The 17,730-nt window shown below is 42.6% G+C and overlaps 1 non-coding gene across 1 annotated transcript; it reads left to right on the top strand.

Annotated features, from left to right (window-relative positions):
• The first annotated feature begins 11,521 nt into the window (after positions 1-11,521).
• Positions 11,522-11,603, top strand: trnaf-aaa (transfer RNA phenylalanine (anticodon AAA)). Its single transcript has one exon. It is a non-coding gene; the product is annotated as a tRNA-Phe (tRNA).
• The last annotated feature ends 6,127 nt before the right edge of the window (positions 11,604-17,730 follow it).

Raw genomic sequence — 17,730 nt, 5'->3', positions numbered from 1 at the left:
TTACACACTAAGCAGGTCCTCTGACCTTTCCAAGCCTTGCTTTGGCTTGTGAAACCTTTTTGTTTTATATTGGCACCATGAGACATGCAATACACTGGGATAGTGGGGTCTTCTTCATGACTCAATTTCTTTTTAAGCACAACACCCACAATGCTGCAGCTAAGTGTTTCACATACTAGGCCGGTCCTCTGACCTTTCCCAGCTTTGTTTTGTGTTGTGAACTTTTCTTTATTTTTTAATGATTTTTTGACTATAGCACTACAGGTAATATACTGAAATAAGGGGGTCTTCTTTAAAATGCATCTGGTTTGAAGGCGTTCTGTGTTTCCATTGTGTTGATATGGACAAGAGAATATTAGTGAGTTGTCAAAAAAAATGTCATAAAAACGACAAAGTGAAGGCTGTGAAAACAGTCACAATGTACTTTATACACAAAGCAAGTGTTCTCGTAACCCTAGGAGGTTTCGTGAAAACGCTACTGGCATGCCAAAATCGTTATCAAACTTTACCCCGGTGCATGCCGGGAGGAATTCATGCACTACAGATGAAAGGGGGCAGGCACGTACAGTTCACATTGAAGCCACAAGTACTCTTCTCGGATGTTGCACAAACAAATCCTAATGTCCTGAAAGCATTGCAGCATGTTTGTGTCTCTCTTCCTGTAGCTGCAGGACGACTGACACAAATGGACAATCATAATCTGTGGCGTTTAGCGTGACATAGTCTTGCAGGCATCGTGCTGTCTCACTGCAATACTATACCACTCGAGGAAACAGTCCATCTGGCCATGAAACTCATTTGAACGTCTAGCTACAGTTACTAACAATATCATGATTTATTCACAATATGTGGAATCAGCACGTCCCAGAGACAGCTTCCGATATCGTGAGCATTCTCTGATGGTGTGCTCCATGGCTTCTGGTTGTGTACGTTGGTGGTATAGTGGTGAGCAAAGCTGCCTTCCAAGCAGTTGACCCAGGTTTGATTCCCAGCCAACACATTGGTGAATATTTTCAAATGCTGTGATGAACCTAGGAATGCGACTAGCAAAGCCCAACCCTTTGAAAGAGCTAAAGCACTGCAAAACTGAATTGGGGAGAATCTTACTGGGGATTCTGAGCGATGACTGTGTAACCAGGTGGTTATGGAGGGGATATTTGAAATCTGACACTGAAATTGGTAGCTGTCTCTTTAAGACATGCACGTATGAGTGACATCAGCACGCCAGTAATTGTGGGAGTGGACATCGTACAGTTGAGCGTGGTCTGTGGCTACACATGATGTGAATGCAAAGAGCATGTTCAAATAAGACTGATGTTCTGTGCATCTTGGATTAGGCGAGATCAAAGAGGAAATTGCCACTACCATATTTTTTGCTTTGTCTTTGTTATTATAGTATATATAATAACAAAGAGCTATAGTCGCTCTTTGTGCATCCTGGTGTGTGTATATCTCCAGGTATATCTATGTGAAGCTTTTGAGTTAAAGGTTATACTGCATCCAACCTAAGTTCTGTAACAGAAAATAATACAACCCCTCATTTTTATGATTTCATGCAGATCCAGAATTAAAAAATCCCCATTTAAATTCATTGTAGTACGGTGTGTTCTTTGCCAGGCTACAAATTTTGGTACCAGAAATGGGGTATTCTGAGCATTTAGATGAAACTTTGGATGCCGTATAAGGTAAAATAAATAAAAAAATACGGTAGTGGTGAAGAGCTGCAATGCGGGTGTCTGGTCTGCCCAGAGAGGCGGGGGAAGGGATGTCCAGAGCAGGGACCCAGGAGAGGATCGCCAGCAGAACCAGCATTCTGGACTGTTCTAGTGCACGTTGGCAGATACTTTAGTGCTATTTATCACTTTCTGTAGTCAGTCACTGAGTTTGAGTTTGTAGGCATCCTCTCATGAGGCACCAATAAATGTAGGGGTTTTGTGCATTACAGGGACAATTATTAATTGTAGCAGTAAGTCACAAAATGATTCTTTGATGGCTATTAGAAAACCAACCTTGCGGGATAACACACACACACACGGATACTATTACACAACAATACATTTATTAAGGCATAAAATGTGTATATAAACATAACAGATCTTATAGTGAGGGTTAGCAGAATACAAAAGGTATATATTCGATCACGAAGAGTTACAAACCAAGAGGGACATACATTGAGTATACCATTCATTTATACCATTTCGTTAATGAGCTTTGATTTCAGTTTCTACACTAGATACTCAAAAGCAAGTACATCACTCATAGGAATTAAACTGATATCAACTGGGGTTGAGGTAACAATTGAATTCTCGAGCTGTAACTCAGAATATTGAATACTCATCCAATCTGTGTGGATTCAGATCTCCCGTGGACACAAAGAAACAGTGGCAGGCTTGTTGCTGTGTCCAATCAGCATTCTCTGGCCTAGTGTCAGGCAGTGCTGGTTTGGCATGAGGGAAGTGGGAGAGATTCCTGCTGCGACGCTCTGGTAGTAGGCTCTCTGAAGACCAGCTAGTTAGTTCTGGCTTACTAGTGAGAGTTTGTGCACATGAGAAAAGCGACTGCGGGTCCAAGCAGGTCACACTCTTTAGACAGGAAGAAGACCGGTTCGTTCCTGATGTATTGCTAGTTCTGAATCCATACAAGAACGATTCTATAAAACGCTCACCAGATTACGTTTTAAGAAGGAACTGCGGCTCAGGTTCAGCCAAGATCTAAACTCAGATGGCAGGATTCAGAGTCCAGAGTGCGGACTGATGGCGCACGGAGGGTCCATATAGATCCCTCAGTGATCTTCCGCGTGTTTAAACCGCCAGTGTGTGACTACCCTGTCCCCGTGACCTCATTGCTCTGCTCTCGCCTCTGTGCAGCCGAGCCCGACTCATGGTAAAGTGAAAAAAAAAATGCCCTAAACGTGTGATTTTCTCTGGAGCGAGGATAAATGTTACCTTTATATCACTGAACAGAATGTATGAGATGTGGCGGCTAGGTTCAATTTTTTATCCTCTTTAAAAGATTAAGGACTGGGGTGAGCGTGATTCACCACCCTAAGAGCCCGATGTGCGGACCGATTAAGCTGCATAGACTTGGTCATTTAACTATTCTCCATTCGCAGGGTTAAGGTTAATGAGAAAACATTGCTGACTTTTTTTTGCCAGCCACGAGCGCAGATTAGCAAGGTTTGTATTTCATCTTTTGCAAGTTGCATCCATTTAAAAAAAAGTCGTTCAAGACAGGAAATGAATACTTGCATTGAATTAAGTCTAGCCGTAGGAGGTTGTCCATAATGACCAGTTCTGTACGAGAAGACAGAAAAAAAAGGCACCGCTGGGATTCGGACCCAGGATCTCCTGTTTACTAGGCAGGCACTTTAACCAACTAAGCCACAGCACCCCTGGAGTGCTGTCCTTTTACAACTACTTGGACACACCACTCTGAGACATCTGCATTCGGTGCGCGCTCCGCCTGCTCGCTGAGCAAGTTGCCACCTTTACATACAAAAGCAACATCGACACCAAGAGAAAGGATGACAAATGGCTTTTATCTGGAACTTTTCATGTCCAAGGAGCTCAATGTGCTTTCCGTGTACAACAGGGCCACTGAACTCCACACCGGCCACTGAAGCACAGCAGTGGCTTGGTGGCTTGATATCTCCCAAAGAAAATGTTGAAATCGCATGTGGAACAGAAAAATGACCCTTCGAGTACAAGGGAAAAAAAAAAGATCATCTGGAGCACGCCAACACATGTACGGACAGCCCAGTTTCCTTGACGAGGTGGCCAAGTGGTTAAGGCAATGGACTGCTAATTCATTGGGCTTTGCATGCATGGGTTTGAATCCCATCCTTGTCACATTCAGCATTTGACACATGTGCCCATTCAAAGTTGGCCTTGCTTTCTTTTGCTCCGGTACTAGAGCAGTACATTTTCTAGCTGTGGCTGAAGATGGTATAGTAGGCTAACATCGGTATCGAGCAGTGACAGTAACAGTATTTACTGAGAGAGAGAGAGGCAGCTCAGAAGTTGAGCTCCTAATTTCTTTGAGATTTTATTGTTTTCTGTAACTGAACAAATAGTCTAGGAATAAGGCAACATCTAACAAAAACTAAAGAAAACCAAAGAAGTAAAGAAAAATCATTGAAATTATCATTGAAAAAAAAACAACAAAGCAAACATCTGAAAATCTGAAGACCAACTATAAGACACAGCTACACCTGAAGATAAAGGACCTGAGGAAAAACTTCAAAGAGAAAAATCTTCAAGAAATGAAGAGGAGCAAACAGAAAAAAGGAACAATTAAAACAAGGAAATAGAATAAGAAGACAAGAAAGAAATAAAAAGTACACCAAAGGAAACAAGAAGGAAAGGGAAAATACAAGCAGCATCAAGAGAAGCCAAGAACTCAGCCATAAGCATGAAAAACAACTGGTAAGCCCTGATCTTTCTTCTCCTTATTTGAAGAGGCCTCTAAAATTGAACTGATTTACTAAATAAAAGTAAAAAAAAAGTCTTTAGAAAAAGTTACCTTAAAGTTTAAACTAAACCAAATACCACTTGGGCCCATTAAACTCAAAAGGCCAAAGTTGAAGAACCTGTTCCCAAGCAACAGTGGGGCTGATTGTATTCAAAACGCCCTAGCCTCACCTGGGCCAATTGTATTTAAAAGAAGCAAGATGAGTACAGAGCAGAAGACAGCCCCACTGGACCAGCCCTGCCCTCTCAGCACAGTACTCCAATACCCTGAGGACGCGAAAACCGTTAAGACCAGGAAACAGTACAAAGACACATGGATGAAGGAAAATCCAGAGACCCTTATCGCTGACTACTGCCAGGCAGGAGAAAAACACATTAAAACCTGCTCTTCTTTACTGAGCACCCAAATGCCTGGCACACAGCTGTGTGCAAGACATATACAAACACCACGAGAAGGGGCATCAGCAAAGGCAGGCAAATCTCCATAGGGGGTGACAGCGAGCTAGAAGACACTGTCCTGACCGTCAACACTTACCACAATGGTACAGTGATGATAAAGGGCAGTGAGGCTGCTCTGGAGCTATTTGAGGAAAAGTTCACGGACCTGAAATCACAGGCTGACCTGGAGAAACCTCCCCCAGAAACAGGAGAGAGACCCAGTAGCCTGATGCCTACCACACCGGAGAGTTCAGCTCCACCTGACTCTGAGCCCATGAACACAGCCACAGCTACAGAACAGATCAGCAAGAGTGTAGCCCTAGGCAACACTGAATCACACCACCCAGACACACACGGCCCACACCAACCCCCCTATGACCACAGCACAGCCCGCCTCCTGAGAGAGAAACTCTCTGCTCTGGAGCTGGACTTCACTGAGTCCAAGGAACTGATGCTGGGGAGACTCACAGAGGGGCAGACAGCACAACAGCTAAGAGACGAGGTTAACAAACACAGGAACGAATGCAAAACCTCCAACAAACAGCTCAGGGCACAGATGGAAGAGTTGCTGCAGGACAACAGTAAGCTGCAGTCGGAAGTAGCAGAGCTGAGAGAGGAGGTGCAGCTCGCGGAGAGGACAAGCAAGACCCTCAAAGAACAGCTGAGGAAACTCACTACTTCCCACTGCAGCCCCGACTGCAACAGAACAGCCCTGAGGCCCAGAACACACAACACACAACACCCACCCCCAACCCGCAAAGACACACCGACCCCCACACAACCTGACATCCCTACAACCTCCACCACCAACTCCCACTTACCCAATACCCCCACCGTAGCAAACACCACACCCACTGCACCCCCCGGCATCCCAGATCCACTCACAACATCACTCCCCAAAAGCACATCCACCTTGCCAAACACTCAGGGTGACCCACACACACACCCAGTCCCAGAGACGGCCCCACCCAACACCTCCACCTCACACACTGCACCCCCCATGCAGCCCCCCGCCTGGCAGCACACCAGACACCAGAGGCAGATGCACGGAAGTAGCCCTTCTCATTGACTCCAACGGGAAGTACATTGATGAGCACAGGCTCTTCCCGGGACTACAAACAGCAAAGCTCTGGTGTCCGACGACAGAGAAGGCCCTGCAGCTGCTGTCCAGGTCTGTCCTGGGAGCCCCACGGCACATCATCATCCACACCGGCACCAACGATCTGAGGACCTGGAGGGAGCAGGTGGCCCAGTCCATTAGGAGAGTGGCAGAGAGGGCCATACAGGAGTTCCCTCGCGCCCAATTGTCATCTCCACCCTGCTGTCAAGACAGGATGAGCAGCACCACACCATCCAGAGAATCAAAGCTGAGATCTCACAGTGCTGTGCCCTGCTCCCAAACGTCCACCTGGCCCATCACCCCACCCTTGGATCACAGCATCTACATGACCATAAACACCTCAAAAAACAGACCATCGGACTCTTCACAAAAACTCTGAAAGACACCACACTGGGCAGACACCCAAACAGCACCCCAGAGAGAAACAGCAGGACTACCAGAGGAACACCCCAACACCCACACCCCCACCCCAGACCAGCTCAACCCACAAAGAACAGAACCAGCCCCATCCTACAGCCCTCCAACCCAGACCAACGACCGAACGGGACCAGAACCAGCGCCTCACCCCATGCCCCTCAGCCAGACCAGCAGCTGAACCAGGCCAATCCACAAACCCCCACCCAGCACAACAGCAGAGCTGGACCGAGCCCCTCCTGCACAGCTACGCCGCAGCCCTGGCCAGACCAGCAGTCCCGAGCGGTTTGGAGCTGGGAGAAATCTGGCAGCTCCTGAACCTCATCTGCACCCGGCTTATGAGCTAAACTACCACCACCCACAGCGACAGACAATACTGTTTTTGTTGATGATGTAAGTGTCCGACACAAATTTGTTACAGTTCCAGAAAGCAAAAACAAACTGCAAAGATAATTCAAACGATAACAATGAGATCTCTAACGATAAGTATATGGAACATTTAGGGTCTGGGCTTGTCAGCATTTGGGCTGAAGAACACTGATCCTGACTTTATGAAGAATGTAAAGGAGACAGACATCATGATCCTACAGGAGACATGGTGTCAGGGAGACTTGGCTACCCACTGTCCCCCCGGCTACAAGGAGATCATGGTGCCCTTTGTCAAAAAAAAACAAATCACCCGGGGCAGAGACTCTGGGGGGATCATTGTGTGGTACAGAGTGGAGCTCAGTCACTCCATACAATTAGTTAAGAGAGAAGAGTCACAAGTTTGGCTTAAAATCAAAAGAAATACCATATGTACAGAAAATGAGGTTTTTCTGTGTGCTGTCTACATCCCACCCTCAGAATCCCCTTACTACAGTGGGGGAATTCTCCCCAGTCTCCACACGGAGATCGGTCATTTCCAGGGCCAGGGAAACGTGCTGCTCTGTGGTGACCTCAATGCACAAACAGGCACACTGGCAGACTTTACTAACACACAGGGAAACACTCATGTATTCGGACAATCCCCTCTGTACCACACACCAGTCACCTCACACAGGTGCAGCCATGACACCACGGTCAACAGCACCGGTGCGAGCTGCTCCAGCTGTCAAGGGCTGTGCCTGTACATCGTCAAAGGCAGCACTAGAGGGGACTCTCTAGGCAGGTTCACCTTCAGCTCAGCTCTGGGCAGCAGTGTGGTGGACTACGCCATCACCGACCTGGACCCCTTCTGTATCAGTGCCTTCACTATCAGGCCACAAACTCCTCTCCGACCATAGCCAGATCACACTCTACATGAAGAGAGCACACCAGCACAGAGACACACTGACACAGCCCAGCCAGCTGTATGACCTCAACCAGGCGTACAGATGGGACACAAACAGCCTAGACAGATACCAAACTGTACTGGGCGATGAAGAAATTCACATTCCTAAACACTCCGTATCAATCCAACAAATTAGGCATAAACTTGGCCACACAAAAACTAAATCACCTATTTCACAAACTGGCATCAAAATCTAAACTAAAAACAACTAAATCAAAAAACTACCAAAAAACAAAAGCAAAAGAAAAGTGGTTTGATAGGGAGTGCAAAAACATCAGAAATGCACTACGAAAACTCTCAAATCAAAAACACAGACAAACACACAACACAAAACTAAACCTCAGCTACTGTGATACGGTAAAACTTTACAAACACACGCTGAAAAAGAAAAGAAACACATACATAAACAAACAACTTGCAGAAATTGAGGAGACACTAAATCAGAACTGTTTCTGGGAGAAGTGGAACAATTTAAACAAATCAAAACCAGAAGAATTGGCCATCCAAAATGGAACAATCTGGCAAACATACTTTGAAAATCACTATCAAAGGCTCCCAAATACAAATCAATCAGACTAAAACACCATTTATGAAAAACTCGAAATTTTTGAATTGGCTATCAAAGACAACCAAAACCCCTTAGACTCCCCTATCACTGAGCAGGAGCTACTAGACAAACTCCAGGCCCTCAGACCACGCAAAGCCTGTGGCCAAGATGGAGTCATAAATGAGATGCTGAGACACAGCAGCCCAAAGTTGCAACAAGCCCTGCTCAAACTCCTCAATCTTATCATGACAGCCGGATGTTTCCCCGAGGCCTGGGACCAAGGACTGATCACGCCCATCTATAAGAGTGGAGATAGACTCTATCCCAACAACTATCGGGGCATCTGTGTGAACAGTAACCTGGGGAAGGTATTCTGCAGTATCCTAAATACACGAATAGTGGCCTTCCTTACCGAACACAATGTCCTGAGTAAGAGTCAGATTGGCTTCTTACCAGATCACCGCACATCTGATCACATTTACACCCTACACACACTGATAGACAAACACGTCCACCAAAAACACAAAGGAAAAATTTTTGCCTGCTTTGTCGATTTCAAAAAAGCATTTGACTTGATTTGGCATGAAAGATTGTTTTATAAACTACTCCAAAGTGGCATAGGAGGCAATGTGTACGACATTATTAAATTAATGTATTCAGAGAGCAAATGTGCAGTGAAAATTGGAAACAAAAGGACCAAATTCTCCACCCAATGCCGTGGGGTGAGACAGGGCTGCAGCCTGAGCCCAACACTGTTCAATATCTATATCAACGAATTAGCAGGAATGTTGGAAAAGTCTGCAGCTCCTGGTCTCACACTACATGACACAGAAATCATGTTCCTTCTCTATGCAGATGACCTGGTCCTGCTGTCGCCCACAGAACAGAGGCTGCAGCAGAATCAGGCACTGCTAGAGCAGTACTGTCAGACCTGGGCACTGACAGTCAATCTGGACAAGACCAGAGTTATGGTTTTCCAGAAGAAAGCCAGACCTCAGGGAAACAGGAACAAATTCACACTCAACAGCAACACATTGGAGCATACATCCAGCTACACATATCTCGGTCTCACCATCAGCTCATCTGGGAGTTTTGACCTGGCAGTGAAGGCACTGAGGGAGAAGGCACTCAGGGCATTCTACGCAATAAGAAGGAGGCTCTTCAACATCAACCCACCAACAAGAATCTGGCTCCAAATATTTAAAAGTGTAATCCAACCCATTGCCCTATACGGCAGTGAAGTGTGGGCCCCCCTCACAGTCCAGGAGTACACTCAATGGGACAAACACCCCACAGAAACTCTGCACATGGAGATCTGTAGAAACATCCTCCATGTGCAGAGAAAAACACCTAACAACGGATGCAGGGCCGAATTAGGCCAGTACCCACTATTGATAAACATACAAAAAAGATTATTAAAGTATTGGCTACACCTAAAAAACAGTGACCAAAATTCATACCACCACAAAGCCCTGCTGAGCCAAGAGCTGAGCCCAAAACAGAGCCCCCTGAGCCAGCTGGTCCCGAGGCTCACTGACACAAGCCACACTGACACTAACCAGCATCAGGACAGCACTGCTAGAGCACCACAACTCAGACTCAACCACATCACAGACCAAACAGCAATATCTCACACACTGGGACACACACACACAAACACAACATAAACTGCAATGCTACAGAACCCTAAACAGGCAATACACACAAGCCGAATATTTGACCAAGATAAGAAACAACAAAAAGAATCAGACCCTGAGGAAGTAAAGGCTCAGTGACCACAGCCTGGCAATAGAAACTGGGCGACACAGGCAGACCTGGCTGCCCAAAGAGGACGGGCTGTGCTCCCACTGCCAGCGGGGAGAAATAGAGGCAGAGATGCACTTCCTACTGCACTGTGACAGATACTCTGGGATTAGAGAAACATCCTTCTCTAAATTCAGAAATCTAGTCCCAGAGATCCCACACCTGCCAGATCACAACGGGTCCCAATCCTACTGGGAGAGGGAGGAGGGAACTCAGTTGAACTGGCAGCCCAGTATGTGATCTCCTGTCACAGCCTGAGGAACAGTGAGCCTGTCTCCCAATAATGCTCAATATGTTTACAGTATATGTAAATATTTTATGACATGTCTCTGTTGTAAATGTCTGTAATATGTCTGTAGATTTTATTTTATGTTTTGTTCTATGTTAATTGTATTATTTTATTTGCTTTGGCAACACTGATTGTACCCATCGGTCATGCTAATAAAGCACCTTGAATTGAATTGAATTGAATTGAACAGTATTTACGTGCCACTGCTCCCAAGTGGCTCTGGGTTAAGACTGCTCTTTCACTTACTTGCAACGCAAACGGAGAAAGCAATTTTTGACAGTCTCTCGAGAAACTGCGCTAGGTGTTTAGAGATAGACTTTGTCAGTTCCCCCTGGAATGATGGCCTCTCAAATAGTTTGTGATTCCTCTAGACGTTATACAGTACAATCAAAAGCGCAACAAAAGTGTTTTCCGTGGAGCAGGTTTCAGACCCGTAGACCAGTTTTATTTGTACAGCAGGACGCATTCCCAAACGCGAATCTGCTGTTTTAGAAATGCTTTGGGCGGCGTGAAATGAAAATAAGAAATCAATTCCAGATGCACATGGAAGCAATCAAGTGTTTCATCCGAACTGTTTCAAAGACTGCTCAAGAGCTTTCCTTTCACAAACGCGCAACGATTAACGATGGGGGTGCACCCTTCAATGCGCCTTACATCTCTAGGTAGTGATTGAGACGATTCGTAGCGTGTGCTCATTTCCATATATGCCCCGTGTTGCAGTGGTAGGATGACGTAAAATACTGCTTCGACACGTAACGGCATTATATTCAACTTCAGGAGCTGAGGGCTTTCGTAAGCGCGTAAATCAAAGGCAATTCCCGCGTCTAACACTAATGTAAAAGCTTTTCAAAGTGCAGTGTGGTGCAGCTTGTAAAATCCTTGTCCACATTTCTCGTTTGTTGATGTTTTATCTGTCTGCCAAAGTTGCATTTTGACATCCGGACGGGGAGACTTGATCATTCGAACGTGAAGCTGCCCTTAAACCCTCGGAGGCGTATCTGTCTGCCGGCATGTATTTTGTCAAACATTTTTTTTGAACAGAGAGCGACTTTGAAAAGGTTTCCGCAGCCACCTCGCACTCCATGTTAGATTGTAGGAGGAATGCAATGCAGCGGCAGCAGCGCTTGCTGTAGTCGTAGCCGAGTGGTTAAGGCGATAGACTAAAAATCTGTTGGGGACTCCCCGCGCAGTTTTGAATCCTGCCGACTACGGCGTCTGCCGTACGTCACCGTATGCCTGCGCAGCAAAGGCAAAGTGCCGCTTCCCCTTTTTCTGGTACTATAAAAACGCTAAATCGCTTGGACCCTGTGCCATGGAAATCAATTCTTCAGATAACGACACGTTTTGTGTTCGCACGACCGGTGTTCTACTTATGCCTTTGAAAACCTAATAAAGCTGAAAGAACCGACACGATAGGTTCTTGTAAAGCACGCCTGTAAAGAACTGTTAACATCAAAGGGTTTCAGTGTATTAACTGAGGAGAAGGCCTGATCGCTAATTGTTGACTTTTTATTTGGTGTGAGAAACACTCTCACTGCACATGAAGTGCAACAAATGTAGCCGCAGAAATTGCATAACGCTTTCATTTATGCTATTGCAGACACCGACGTTGCCTAGATAGAAAACCGAAATAGCCATGGGTTTGCTTGCTGGTCTGAAGGATCTCTCTTCGAATCTCTATCATTTGTCAATGGAAGTAAAAGGCGCTGCAATCTGATACATGTTCAGATTCAAACCTGCAGCTGTTCTTCAAGTTTATTTTTTGACTAATTACAACTGAGTGTCGCATGAGCAGTTACATAAACTTATCTGGCATATTTTAACACAAATGCCATTCTTAAATTAAAACTAATAGTACATTGTCAGGGACATTCAGTTATATACAAACAAGAGACAGACAAGAGAATATTTCTACCTTTCATGTGGACTACAGATGCAGCCATTCAAAGTGCGCGGCACTGACACGTACCGGAGGTAATTGGCTACGGCCTCGCGGATCGTGACGCGCGATGACGCAATATACTGCGGTACGTGATTGGTTGACCGACAGGGGCACTCGTGGTGCGTTGGTCGGTCGTAGAAAGATTTAAATGTCTTTACTGTGCCTGTTTTAGTATTGAATATTTATATGGAATTTTACCACTGAAGGGAAATCTTAGTAGCTGAGCCTAAAAAGAATAGGAGCATACTGTAATGCGTGTGAAGGCCATGAACGATATTAATTTTGGAACATAAACATACAGTATATGGCTGGTCTCGGTACTTTAAAGAAAAAATACACACCAGTATTCCATTTCTCCCTAAACATTTTAAGCATCGAAGTCTTTAACTAACGTGATACCGGAGGCAACAAGCATACTTTTAGAATTTGATTAAAAGGGAATATACAGATGCAGCCATTCAAAACAAGCGGGGTATGCTGCGGTATAACATGGTGGGCGTGTCACAATAAACCGCATCATAACGTATGCAAATTAGATTATGTTAATAGTATCCGGAATCACCTTGTAAAACCGCCAGGTGGAGCTAATAAAGGTTAACCTCTCCTGTACAGCATTTGAGCTGTCACCAGAAAACGTCAGTTTCGAATCACTGCTGAGGGACAATCTTTATTCAATTAAGAATTTAAGTTGTATACTCTTTAGACTTTTAAATTTAAACAGTGTATTACAGCATGTTAATCATTAAACATTAAAAAGGCGGTATCTTTTATAAAAGCAAGATTGTTCTTTTGGACAAAAGTACACAACCTACCACCTTTATTATAAATATTTTAATTATGCAGGAATATTTTATGCATCAAAGTCTTTACCGAAGATATTACTAATAGTATTAATAATGAATGACCTTGGACAAGCTGTAAGCTCAAAATATTACCCTGGTCCACATTCTTTGTAACCATCTTTGTAAACGAAAAGAGTTTATTTTTTCATTGACAAAAAGTAACACCACAGCATTTAGTTGATCCGATCACGCATTCGTTTCCAATCATACAAAGTAATTCTTGAGAATCTCCGATTCACCATGCCTTTCACATGCTCATAAACGATATTAATTTAGGAACATAAACATATTACTGTATGTAAACTGCACTGTATATTGCTGGTCTAGGTAGTTTAAAGAAAAAACACACCAGTATTCCATTTCTCCCTAAACATTTTAAGCATCAAAGTCTTACATGTTGTTATTTGGGAAACGTTTGTACGTGCTCCTTCTGACCATATTAGGATTATATACTTTGTGAAAAGTGATAGTCTTTTAACCTTTTCTGTGAAAGTGGAATACTGGTGTGTATTTTTTCTTTAAACTACCAATACCAGCCATATACAGTCTGTAACGTAGGGATTTCTATATGTCTTTATTTAGTGGTTACATTAGTGACAAAGGCTAAACTTTTAGCTTCAGTAATGCGTACGCCGTATGGCATACATGTTTGTTTTGGGTTTTGCTTGTTCACATATCTTCCCTTTTTATAAAACGACATGGTTGAAAACTGTTCCAGAGCCACTGTTGTTTCATCAGTGAAAAGTACATCATGAAATGCCTCTCCCTGTTCAATCCACTGGAAAAAAGAAAAGGAGCATAAAGCGTCTGATGGTCATAAACGATATTCATTTAGGAACAGCATCAGAGATATGTTTTTAACTGCACTGCATCGGAGAGAATACCATAGTGTGTTTTTTTTTTACTCCCTGGCGGAAACTGGCTTCCATAAGAATCAGTATGGCTCAGAGATTAAATAAAACTTCACTCGCACCAAACAAATGTATATTTCTAAATATCACAACATGATCGAATTTAAGTCATTTTAATAACAATGAATAGTCACCTATGCGTTACAATATAAACATTTATATTGACTTAAATTGCGTTTAAATCGCCTTTATTTAAAACCCATAAAAAAAGCTGATACTGTTTAGACTTTTAATTATTTAAAACTGTATTACAGCAGCACAATGCACAATGCAACGTAAATCGCTATCTTTGTCTTCTGTGTAATAATGTTCACCTCTCTGTCCAGCAAATTAACAATAGTAATAATAATGAACTTTATTGTATATGGCGCCTTTAAAGGTGGCTCCTCAAAGCGCTTTACAGGTTAAAAACAATAACAACAATACTGTTAGGCTGGGCAAATGATTTTTTTTTTAAGAAATACAAAATGAGATATAATGATGTGTTCCGGCTTAGACATTAACGAAGAGCATAACACGTGGGCGGCGTAGCGGTCGGCTCTGGCTTTCCCATCTACTGTATACCGATACACTGCAAGTACAACCCCCCTCTCTGCGGGAGTGCTGGCTGTGACGAATTAAACCGGTTTCACAGGTATTTTCAAAGTAGAAGGGGGCGAGATTTCCAGCGAAAGACACCTCCCGCCCTCAAAAACCCAGTAAGTACAGTACTTACTAGTTAAGAAAGCTAGGCTCCTCAATGAAATCGCTTTAACATGCTAATACGTTGGTGTAACAGTCTGGGAGTGGCAAGCTTCTAATGTCTCCCAACTACGGCGAAAGGAACCCTTTTTTCATTGAAAGACAATGAACATATTCTAGCCCTAAATGAATTAATAGCAAACATGGTTTACATAAAAGACATTTTTCCAAGAAAGTTTAGCCTTTGTCACTAATGAAACCACTAAATAAAGACATAAATATAGAAATCTTAAGATTTTTAAAATACATGACTTTGCTAAAATTTATTTAAAAGTAAAAACAATTACAAATGCCAGCGGAGAGAGAGAACAGGGGAGGGATGTTGGTTTTGCATAAGGGGCGGGGAAATTAGGTCTATTTGGGAATGTGGAGTTACATGTTCTGGCTGTTTGTGAATTATCGTTGTTGAGTATGGAGTGTTGAGGTATTGATTTTGTGTAATGCTTTATGTTGAAAATTAAGGTGGATTTTGTTTATGATAAAGAGGATAAACTGGGATGTGAGGAAGGTTTGGTTTTGCATAAGGGGCGGGGTTATGATAATTGGAGGAATTTGAGAGAGTTTAATGGTTTGATATATTTGATTTTGTATTGTGGTTGTTATCTATGTTTTTGGTTGGTATTATGTTTATATGGTTGTTTTTGTTGGTTGGTCGTTATTATGGTTATTAATAATACGATCTATAGTTGAAATCTGAGCCTAAATAAAAAGAAAAAGCATTTTCACAGAGCAATTACGCTGTGTTTATGCAGAATAAGTGATTAGGTTTATGAGCGATCTAAATACTTATTCGTTTAAAACGCTATATAAAATAAAGTTTATTATTAATTTGCTGGACAGAGTGGTGAACATTATTATGCATAAGACAAAGATAACGATTTACGTTAAAAGACATTTAATTAAACACGGGTTTGTGATTTAAATAGGAATGGGGGTGACGGGAACTCTTAATCTAAATAAAAATAAAATAAATAAAACAGGTTTCGATAGTTAATAACCACTTTTTATGGACGAAACACGGGTGATTTTTCTTCCTCCTGATCAGTTTAGAAATCTGTGTACGCTGTAAGGTTTTTACTTCTTAATTAAACTTTTAAAATACACGATTCGAATAGAAAGAAATCCTCTTCCTGGTACAGTATGTATAGCAAACCAGTACGTCTTTTTCCTCCAATCAGAGGGGTGTCAGATGCTGTCAGCCAATCACCATTCTGAAGCCCTACCATAATCTCTGGTATAGGGAGAACCAAGAATTCTGTCCCATAGGTTATGTAGATAGATGATAGATAATTTTATTGATCCCGTGAGGGAAATAAAGTAAATCATTTTCATTTTAGGAAATTATTAAACGCTCGGTTAAAAGCAAAGGAGATTGTCTGTTATAGTGGACATAAAAACAAGAGTTTGCTGCGGCGTTATTGGAATCCCAAATTTAACAAAAAATCGCTGGCATTATATCCTAGAAGACACAGACCGGCACCAGACCGGGAGAATGCCCGCAACGTAAAAGAAAATGCCTGATGAACTAGGGATTGGACAGTTTTCAAGTGCTTGTACAATCGATGGAAATGTTCAAATAAAAGTGCAAAAGAAATAAACAAAATAATAATTTATTTCTTTATCATATTGGCTAGCTAATGTCCTCTCTTTGCTAGTTAGTGGCTGTGTTTCCGCGTTGATTAGCAACGGGTGACTGTTCTCAGGCGGAAGATGTAAACAGCTTAATTTTCGTGTTAAATAATTTTAAATTAAAATTCATTCTATACATCAATAGCATTTTTGGGTACCGTTTCATAACACTTTCATGCTTAAAATGTTTATGGAGAAATGGAAGACTGGTGTGTATTTTTTCTTTAAACTACCAAGACCAGCCATACACAGTACAGTTTACGTACATACAGTAATGTTTATGTTCCTAAATTAATATCGTTTATGACCTTCAGATGCGTTATGCTCCTCTTCTTTTTATGCTCAGCTACTAAAATTTCCCTTTAGTGGTAAAATTCCATATAAATATTCAATACTAAGCGGATTAAAATGTGCACAGTAAAGAGATTAAATGATTAAATCTTTTCACTACCAACCAATGCACCACGAGTGCCCCTGTCAGTCATTTTGGCCAGCCAATCACTTACCGCGGTGCCCTGTGGTGGCTTGTGGGTAGTTTACTGTACCGCGGGTTTGTACCGTGCATTTTGAATGGCTGCATCTGTAATATGGAATCGCGTATCTAAAGAAATTAATAACGATATAATTATATTCATGTACCACAACACAAGAATAGTACACGCTGTACAATGTCTGTTGATACTGTTTCTGTAGGGCTTTTTCAACACTTTACACGCGACCTTGCCAGTGGCGCTGTGGGTTAGGTTCCTGACTTCATCACATGTTGTGTGTTTAAATCCAGCTGGAGCCATGACTTTTTTTTTAACAAACATTTCTTTGAAAAAATAAAACTTTTCCCTGTGTCAGAGATTAGATAAAACTTCAGTCGCACCAAACAAATTACAACACACTGAACACTGAACATGTTAACCCAAATATGTCTCACAATACTTTTATGGTACATTACTTTTCTAAAATGTATTTAAAAATAAAAACGATTACAAACGCCAGCAGAGAGAGAGACACACACACACAGTCCTTCATTGTCAAAAAGTAATTGTTTTTTACTTTGTCAGCACCCAGACAAACGCAAACGCAAACGCGTTATTAATTAAATGCTTTTATTCATTCTTAATCTAACTCACAAGTTGTCATCTGTTGTTGAAGCTCTGTGAGACTAGACTCACACATGGCTAGACTTGACTATTTAACCATGAGATTATGTTTATGTTTTGTGGCGTCTCCGGGGGAATAGATAAATGTAATAAGTACGAAAGTACTCACACCACAAACT

Source organism: Atractosteus spatula, unplaced genomic scaffold (assembly GCF_055471065.1).
Source record: "Atractosteus spatula isolate fAtrSpa1 unplaced genomic scaffold, fAtrSpa1.hap1 Scaffold_9, whole genome shotgun sequence".
NCBI lineage: Eukaryota > Metazoa > Chordata > Actinopteri > Semionotiformes > Lepisosteidae > Atractosteus > Atractosteus spatula.
The sequence above is the reverse complement of the archived record's forward strand: the minus strand, read 5'-3'. Positions and strand labels throughout refer to the sequence as shown.